Below are 10863 nucleotides of genomic sequence, written 5' to 3'. Positions count from 1 at the left end.
GATGTCATCAGGAATTTTTCAGAAAATAAAAATACTTCATTTTCTAAATGTTTTTAGGTGTCTACAATTACAACCATCCATCATATAAATACAAGAACAGATAGAAAGGAATATCTACACAAACACATCCAGCAGTGGCATCTAGTGGTCATGTTGGAAATATTCAAGACTAGCTAGGTTATTGAGAGGCGAGGGGTGAATCAGTAACACTTTGAACACTGAAAGCATAAAACAATTTGAACACAATATTTCATGACCAAGAAACCTTCCAAATAGAAAGTAAAACTAGGGTGGGGATGATACCCACAAAACTTCAATAATGCAGTATAAAGTTGGTCAGTTAAGGCTTACAATGATAAGTTCTAATGATTTTCCCTGTTAGGAGCAATTAGGACTGCTAGGTCCACCTTGTTAGAGGTTTTACAAACATATAATGAAGTATGCACTCGGTAAAGAGAATTAAGAAAATATTGTTAAGTCTACCTTGTTAAAGGATTTGAAGCTAATTCTCCTGTTAGGATGAAACAGTAGATCTGACTTACAACTAAATTTCTAATTAAGATCCTTGAATTACTAATCACTTCTATGTGATAGATGTATCTCTGTGGCTCCTGATATGACCTTGCAATACACTTTGCTCTACTGCTGATTTACATTCGCATGCTTATCATCACATTCGCATTCCCTCTTTTCAAAAAAAAAATTACACTTGGGTATGATACAATACATTACATATATACCAACCCAATTCACATAATTACAAGATTGACCAATACACAAGTTAACACCAATATTATTGAGTCGGCCCAAATGTAGAAACTTAGGTTTTGAAAATTGACTTAGTGAATTTTTGATACATGGCATCCACTATCATTACTTAGCATTGTCATGCACTCGGTAGAAGTAGAGGCTTAGTCCATACTAATCACTTCAACATAGTTTTGAACTCAGTGTACATTGGAGACTCAATAGATACTATGTCACTTGGTAGAAATTGAATTCCACATTTACCATGCCTGCAGTCAATAAAAACTAATCATCTCATCACTCGGTTAACACTAACTTCACCTCTCAAGAACTGATGACTCGGTAGACACTGCGAAGCTTGGTAACCACTGAACTGCTCGATAAGAACTACTAGATTTTGCACTGCCTGTATTCACTTGGTAACCACTGAATGCTTGGTAGGAACTATGAAACTTGGTAACCATTGAATTACATGGCAAACATTGGGGACTAATTGAAGAGCTTGGTAACTATACAAAATTTGAATAAGTGTTGTCACTAATAACAAACTTGACTTAATGCCAACAATCTCTCCCTTTGGCATTAGTGACAAAAACACTTATCAACCAAAACTTATATACAACATGGTGTGATACTGACTTGATATGGCATGCTGATTTTTTTTTGAGATTATTCAAAATTTATCTTTGTAACTCTGTTGTATATATATATTGCATATATCTCCCCTATACAATGTACATATCATATCAGGCATAATAACATACTGAGTTTATATTCAAATATCTTTCCTCCTTAAATACATACATGTCTCTCTCCCTCTTTTTGACAATAATGCCAAAGATTTATACACAATCTACTTATATAGAGACACCAAAATGTGAGAGAAACTTAGAATGTACCTTAAGAATAAGAGTCAAGGTCCTGTCCTAGTTTTCTTGCAAAATTTTGTAGGTTTGAAGTGCAACTTGGACTTCTGCAAAGAGCTCAATCATATGATCTACAATTGAAAAGTTATTGTCATGGATCAATGTCTTAGAATAAGCAATGTGCATTTACATTGTATCCATGATAGGAAGGATCATGTTCTAGATGTCTATGACTGTAGACTAGATCCTTGCTTCCTCTCTCAACAACTTTGCCTACATATCTGATAAGAATCTGATCCTCATATGATGTGCAGAGCTTGAACTGGGGTCAAGCTGCAACTTCTATGCACTAGCCTTTAGATCTTCATCAATCTTATTCAATTTTCTCTTTATTTCTTTAGTATGCTTGGTAACATCACATAACTTAGCAAAAAGAGATGTTACATTTGTGTAAGAGGTTTCAAGATTTGACAAAATTGAAGAAATTTCTACTTGCTAAATAGTTATTGCTAAGCAATGTGCTCAAGCACTTTATTATCAAACTTCTTCTTTGCTTTCTCTATTAGCTTATCCTAGCCACTAGAATCCTCATTGAATTTGCTAACTGCCTCTTCTAATTGCAACAAAATGTGTTGAGAAGAATCAACATCAACACCTATAGCCTCTGTCAAAATATTTTTAGCACTTTCAATCATTCTAAATTCTCTATCTCTCTCTTCTCTTAATTGCTTTTGCTTAGCCTTCTTTTCAAGGAGCTGACTGACTAATCGCATCTGATCTACAATAGCATTGTCAAAATCCAACTTGGGAATCTTAATATCCTTATCCAAATCTATATCTTCCTCTATTTCCTTTCCACTAATCAAAAGTCTTCGTTGAATCTTTGGTTCAACTTCTGACATTAATGCTTTAGATTTTGAAACAGAAACAATAGGACTAGTAGTAAAAACTTGTATAGTGCCTACTGAAGGAATACTTACTGGAATACTTGCAGAATCCAAAACTGATGTATTTGCCAAACTTCCCAAAATTGAAGTATTTATAGGTGAAGTATTGATAGAAGTATGCACAATTGAAGAACTTACTAGAGCATGTACAGCTGAAGTAGTCAAAATTGAAGAATCCAAAACTGTAGAACTAGAAACTATACTTATTGTTGATGAACCTAACTCAAGAACTGAAGAAGAGGAAGGTTGTAGCTTAATAGATGAAGTGGTAGACACTTCCATTAGTGATACATTGAGCTGAGAGGGAGCGAAGAGTGATTAGAAATTTGATGTATCTGTTGTGGTCACAATCAAACTTGCTGAAATTGTCTCCATGCTTGATGATATTGCAGTTTTTGTTGGAGATTGAGGAAGGGAGGCTATGACAGTTGTTGCTATCTTTACTAGATCACTCTCTTCTTCTTCTTGCTTGTCTTCCTCTTTAGCTTCATCCTCTTTTTCTTCTTTGTCATTCTTCATCAATTCCTAATATTCTTCAGCATCAATACTGACAAAAGGAGTATTCTCTTCTTCATTTGCTTCATCCTTGTCACTATCATCATCATCATCTTTGATCTCAACAGGATTCTCACTAGGTTTGTGAAGATGGAACACATTTTTTCATAATTTCATAGCATTCTTCACAACATACTCAACATCTTTCATTAAAACAAGATATGTGTTGAACTTTAGAGTCATTTTTCTCTCATTGTCTTTTAATGCTTTATTCACCTCTGCATCTATTAAGTTGGGCACCAATTGTTTTAGAGTTTGATAAAAAAATTCTTTGACAGTCTGAATGGTTATCATCACATTCACATTCTCTCTTTTTGAAAAAAACATTACACTTGGGTATGATACAATACATTACATATATACCAACCCAATTCACATAATTACAAGGTCGGCCAATACACAAGTTAACACCAATATTATTGAGTTGACCCAAATGTAGAAACTTGGGTTCTAAAAATTGACTTGGTGAATTTTTGATACATGGCATCCATTGTAATTACTTGGCATCATCATGCACTCAGTAGAAGTAGAGGCTAGGTCCATACTAATCACTTTAACGTAGTTTCAAACTGGGTTTACATTGGAGACTCGGTAGATATTGTGTCACTAAGTAGAAACTGAATTCCATGTTTACCGTGCTTGTACTCAGCAAACACTAATCATCTCATCACTCAGTTAACACTAACTTCACTTCTCAAGAACTGATGACTCGATAGACACTACGAAGCTTGGTAACCACTGAACTACTCAGTAAGAACTGCTGGACTTTGCACTACCTATATTCACTTGGTAACCACTGAATGCGTGGTAGGAACTATGAAACTTGGTATCCAATGAATTACATGGAAAACACTAGAGACTGATCGAAGAGCTTGGTAACCATACAAAATCTGAATAATTGTTGTCACTAATAACAAACTTGACTTAATGCAGTCAATAGGTCAGATCTCAATGGTATAAGAAAAAAGCACTACCACCTGACCTCGTGGAACCCAAAAAGGTCCACTCCAATTGCACTAAGGATATAGTCTCAAGTCCCAAATAGAACAAACTTGACAATCAAATCCAACATCTAGGTTCAAGGAATCACCTAAAAGCAATCTAACTTAAAGGTTCCAAGACACAAGTATCAACTAATCCCAAAGGCAACATAGACACATAGGAAATCTACTATGCAAACGAACAAGTGTCATCATATGAATCAATGCTAGAGTTACCCTGGCAGTCTAACTTGACCCCAACCCCCTAATGACTCTATGTGGTACTAGTATCCTTTCATACTAACAAGACATACTAACAATGCATGGTCGCAACAAAGCATCCTCTCTACTCCCATTCTAGTCTATACTAGCACTCAAGGAATGGGTGAGGAAATACAAAGACTCTTGTTTGGTTCATTTTATTTCCATTTAGTGTAATGTTTTCACTTATTAAACAACTTACAATGGGTTACCCTGGTAGCCACTTTCGGCCCTAGCCTCTATTGTAAGCCACTTCCCAACATGACATATAGATAACCTACCCTAAGCTCAGTAAAATCAAAAGATCAAAAAGACCACATACAATACATCAATTCTTAAACAAGTAACTGACAAGTATTGAAAAACACTGATCATTATCTACAACACAGGAATCTTCTACACACATATGACACTTTGTCATTCTTATCCATTCATCTAGAATGTTGGATAAGGTGCTTAGTTGTCTTATCTTCTGGTTATTTCTAGAGACATTCTAGGTGCTTCCTGAGAGGCCTTTATATATAGGCACTCCTAGTGTGTTGAACATCACATTCTGAATAGAGCAATGTATTCAAACATACTCTGATTAATTGATCATATCCATTTTTGGTCTACTATGTGCTTGTGTTTGAGTTCTTAGTTCCTGGGTGAATATTTCCCTTAGGCAAATTCTTATATGGTATCAGAGCAACTTGGAGACTTTCTCATCACATAGTAATTACAAGACCACACTTGCTTCATCACCTCAACCTGAATCTGGAGTACTATAGAAATTGGGAGTGTCCAGTGCCAGATCTGACCTCACCATTGCATCCAAAATGCTGAATCGGTGAAAATTGGATACAAAGCTGCCTACCCTAGGCCAAAGTCGATTGTGACGCAAATGTTTTTTTGCAAACTGGCACCCGAAGGACCAATTTGCAAAATTGGTATGATCATTTTAGATTTGTACATTTAATTCTCAGATCTACTTTTTTTTCATCTGCATCTCTACTATTTTTTTCAGATCTGCATCATTTTTCGAAAAAAATTGGCCATAGGGCCATAGGAGAGATTTTTTGCAGGTGAAGATTGAAGCTTGTTGGTGCAAATCTAATATTTGCATCACATTTTGAAGGTCCAAAAACCCCCAAATCAAATTTTATTTCATCCAAATTGGACATCTAAGGCAAAATCTAGAGCCATTTATTTTTTGGAGGCACGGCGGCAATTTCAAAAAAATAACAACAGCAGTGATTTTCAAACAGCGATATCTTCCTCAGACGAACTCCTTTTTGCGAGCAATTTTTTTTTGTTTTGGGGTAGGATTTCATGATCTACACATTGGTGCAGGTGGTTTGACATCTCTATTTTTGAAATTTTTTGCAACTCCAAAATCTCAAATTTTGCCACTTCAAATGTTTGGTACGGGCTCATTCAAACTCCAAATTAGGTTCCATTTTTTTTTAAAGTGCATACTTTTTTTGTTTACTTTACAGATCTGCAATCACTTATAGGTTTTGTAGATAGAAATACTACTTTCAAAAATAGGCCCTAAATTGGCAAGTGGCTTTCAAGTGCCAACGACATCTTTTTCAAGGGGGGTTCCTTGATTTTTTGGAAGTTTCTTTGATTGGTCCATCATGGACGAGGAAGATTTGATTGAATTGACCCCACATAACTATCATGAATGGAGTCAACATACTATTAGATATCTTTGTCAACACAATGTACTGCCCTATGCACCAGATCTTGAGTTTACTTTTGATCAGCGTGACATCATTTAGCATACTCTCTATTTACATATGGAATATAAAATTTTGAAAAAACTAATCAAAATTAAGTCATCTGATCCATATGTTTTCTAGATGTATCTTTGGAAGAATTATGGAGATCCAGCTATTCCTCCATTCCTTGAAGATCTTCCTCCAGTTGTAGCTTACTCCTCTTCCAATGAGATCACACCTCCAGCTCCTGTTGCTCCTACTAATCCTATTTTAGCCACAGATGCTTCAGAATCAGTGTAGCAAGATACTTTATGTCTTCGTACTCTACCTTCATGTGAAGACTTCCTTTCAGACATTGCACAGTTGTTCGTGGAGTCTCACATTGAAGATGTGGGAGACATTATTGATGACATTTGTCTTCTTTTTGAGGCAGATATTTCATCCTTTTCTGCAGTGACAGATTCATGTACTTCAGCACTGCAAGGTACTCATGCTCTTCCAGGTGATGATTTCTAGCCAAACATTTTAGTTCTATTCTTGGAGTCACACACAGTAGATATGGGAGACTTTTATGATGATTTCTTGCTTCTCTTTGCTGAGGAGTCTTCTATAGTTGTTGTGAGGGCGCACTCTAACCCTCAACTCCATGCTCTACATGATCAATCCTTTCAGATTGGCATAATTGTGGATTCTTCTTTACAACATCTATAGGAGGTCTCTCTCACATTTGAGAAGACTGTTGGTTTCCTGAAGCAGGTTCTACGTCCTTCCTTGTTCGATCTGCTCTTCTCTTCAATAGTTTTGGAGGAAGCCGTCATTAGTATCAACACAAGGACTTTTGAACAAGTTTTAGAGATATCGGTCATCATAGAGATTCCTTCTCCATACAGGGGACACATCTCATAGGTACCCTTGCCTTTGTTTCTTCTAAAGGGAAGGAACATCGTCCAGATGTCATGGATCAGGTTCTACATAGGAGCATTTTTCACTAATTGACACACTACTTTTAAGGTGGGGGATGACTACCTCGTCTCCTTCTTCTCCTTTTTGGGGGGGACTTTTTCATAGGATGCTTTGTCCTTCTCCATTCTTTCTTGTATATACATGGATGTATATCATAATGGGGGGGTCTTGATTACTCCATCCATCCATGCATCCATATTTATCTCTCTTTTTGGGGGAGGGTTTTTCCCATGAGGTTTTCCCTCTTTCTCCACTTTATGAGAGATTTGCATCTTCATTATGTACATGGGTACCGAACATGGCCTAGTAGCTAGGACCCATTTTGCATTGCATCATAGATTTTGTAAGCTTAAGGGCATTCCCCTAAGTTGCACTTAAGGGAGGAGTGTTGGTGTAAATACGTATTCACTATTTACACTTACTTAAGTTTAATTAGGTTAATGCATTATTTAATTATTTTGCATTATTTTATTTATTAGTCACTTAGGAGTTTGTGCACTCTTGTGAGTTGTTATGATGACATCACAAGGGGTCCGCACCTCTTTTAAGCACATGTTGTCTACAAAATAGGAATCTTCTACACACATATGACACTTTATCATTCTTATCCATTCATCTAGAAATGTTGGATAAGGTGCTTAGTTGTCTTATCTTCTGGTTCTTTCTAGAGACATTCTAGGTATTTCCTGAGAGGCCTTTATATACAAGCACTCCTAGTGTGTTGAACATCACATTCTGAACAGAGTAATGTATTCAGACATACTTTGATTAATTGATCATATCCATTTTTGGTCTACTGTGTGCTTGTGTTTGAATTCTTAGTTCCTGGGTGAATTTTTCCCTTAGGCAAATTCTTACAAAATTAATAAGAATAATTAAAGCTCATTATTTAAATGCAACTCTAATTTAATAATTATTAATTAAATAATCATAGCAAAATAATATTAAATCTTTATTCTTTTAATATTTTTATTCTATTTTTATCCAACTTCTTAAATTAGACTTTTAAAATAAATATTTTAAACTGAAGTACATATTTAATTAATTTCTAATTAATTAAATAACATCATATTCTAATCTTCCTTTAACCAATTTTCTAAATTTAGACCTCTAATTTAGGCTTCTAAATTTAGACTTTTTATTTAAAGCATAAATTTAATTAGTTTTTAATTAATCAAATATTCACATATTTTAATATTTTCTTTTTAATCAAATAATATTTATTACTCAACTAATAATATTATTTAGAGTTGATTATTAAAATAAAAGTCTTAAATAATTATTATTAAATTAAATCAATATAACTATGTTAAAATTAGAACTTTAATTTAATCTTTTAAATTTAATTCTTTTATTTAATTAATTTTTCAATTAATTAAATACTAAATATTCTATATACAATTTTCATGCAACAACTTTATGCAATTTAAATTAAAATATTTTTATTAAATTAATTTTCTTTCTCACTTTAATTAATCATGAGATGTTTTTAATATCATATTTACTAATTTAACTAATAATATTATTTAGAGTTTATTAATTAAAATAAAACTCTGAAATAAATTATTATTAAATTAAATAATTATAAATATGTCAAAATTAGAGCTATAGCTTTTGTTAGAATTCTTTAGAATAACTGAGAGGGGGGGTGAATTAGTTATTCAAGGTCCAAATGCCCTAATAATACTTTTTCACTACTTTTAATGAATCCATACACTTTTCACCATCCAAACTGAAATCAACCATGTTAGCAAGTTACAATAAATCAACATGTAGAGATAAAACATGCAAGATCAACACATGACACAATGATTTACGTAGAAACCCAATTTGAGAAAAACCACCAGTAACATGCTACTTGATTTTCACTCTTCTAAAGTGATGCCCTGTTAAAAGCATACCCTATTAAAGGCTTACAACACACTGTTAAATGTGACCTTGTTAAAGGATTTCACCAAACTATTAGGAATGGGCCTAGTTAAAGGACTTCTGAACATTCACTTGGAATGTCACCTTGTTAAAGGATTTACCTCATGGCTATTAAACCAACCTAAGTCCATAGGATTTAAACTAGTTGTTACAATTGCTAGAGAGTAACGATAATGGCTTTTTGATCTAATACAACTTACAACATACTTTGCAGATTTCATATCACACTTTCAGTTCAATCTTTTGCTTGGCTTCAATCACTTCAGCTCCGACTGCTTGTCTTTCTCTCAAGCTTCGTCTCCTTAAGTCTTCTTACTCATCATACCAATGCATCCATATCTAAGGTCTTCTTATTGAAACAGAGTAACTATGCTCTCTTTCCTCCTTAGCATCTCCTTCAGCATTTTATGCTTTCATGCTTGACGGCATCTCTCGCTTTTCTTCATGACCTTATGACTCCTTAAATAGAAATCTAATTTTCCTTTTCTCGCTCAATTCTCCCTCTCCAATTTTTAGGTTTTCAAATGGATTAGGTAGGATACAATGTATCTACCTCATATCTTGTTCTTATCTAGAAACTTCGTCTAGGTTCAAGTTATAACCTCAAAAATGTTCTACATGGTGTTCTGTGCCACTAGCTCATCATTCTTATCTTCCATTTAATTCACAGATTTCTAGATAACAACCTTGTCATCTTAAATCTGGAAAATCTTTGATTTTCAAAATAATGCAGCAACTTGGCATTATTGGTTTACTGATGCTCAGCACCTCTGTGTTACTCAACACTGTTGGTTTTACTGGAGCTCGGCACCTCTGTGTTACTCGGCACTTATATCTGCTTGACACTTGTATTTGCTCGGCACTTGTATTTTCTTGGCACTTGATATCACTCAGCACTTGTATTTGCTCGGCACTTGATAAACTCTATATCACTCGACATCTAAAGTTTAACTTGCTCAACTTCAACTAAGAATATGTTCGGCACCTACTAGCTTTGCTCGGCTCCTTCTCTCTAATGAACTTTAGTTAGGCTTTACAGATGTCTTAGCTAAAACCTTACATCTTTGATATGTTTCAGTGTGCCCATTCTCTGTGTCTTATAGTATGTCATCAACACACTTATTTCATCAATAGCTTGACTAATCCTTGTACTTCATTACAACATCATAACTTCAACCTTTCTCTTGGTGTTCTAGTTACATCTTATTGATTGCCTCCTTCTTGTCAATCAACTAATTGATAGTATTTGGATTACTAAAGCAATTGTCATTCCTGCAAGTAGCAAGTTTCACATCAATGACAAAACAATGATTGAGAATATTCTTTACCAGTTCCATATGATCATTCCAACAATCTTCCTTATGATCTATTCAATCATTTTCAACAATCTCCCTCTTTGGCATTGATGGCAAACCAAACTGATCAATTGATCAACTTAGTTACCACAAAGATTGTATACATTGTCTGCTACTTTTCTTGGCTGCTACATCTTTACTACTGATCTCATATATCTCCCTCTTTCATATATATCTCCCTCTTGCTTTGTATTGATCAGGTTTCTGCATATTTCTCCCTCTTTGACATAAATGCCAAAGATGTAGCATTTTTATCATGCAAAATATAAGCTTTGGCTTCTTGATGTCTTCTCCCTCTGTCACCATGCTTGTGACTGATTTCGAGTTTCTGCTCCTACTGTCATCCTCTGCATCATTCTTCTGATATTTCAATGATTTGCTCATGTTGATGCAGGGCAGCATCCTTGTTGCTTTAAACTGCTTGAGTTAGGGGTATTACCCCCAACTTGCCTCTAAGATATTCATAAGCATCCTTGGGAAATGGTTTGGTGAAGATATATGCAGTTTGTTCCTCTGTGTGAATGTATTCCAACTTCACTTGTTTTTCTTCTACC

This window comes from Cupressus sempervirens, chromosome 9 (assembly GCF_028749045.1).
Source record: "Cupressus sempervirens isolate cs-2001-9-10 chromosome 9, ASM2874904v1, whole genome shotgun sequence".
Classification (NCBI taxonomy): domain Eukaryota; kingdom Viridiplantae; phylum Streptophyta; class Pinopsida; order Cupressales; family Cupressaceae; genus Cupressus; species Cupressus sempervirens.
The sequence above is the reverse complement of the archived record's forward strand: the minus strand, read 5'-3'. Positions refer to the sequence as shown.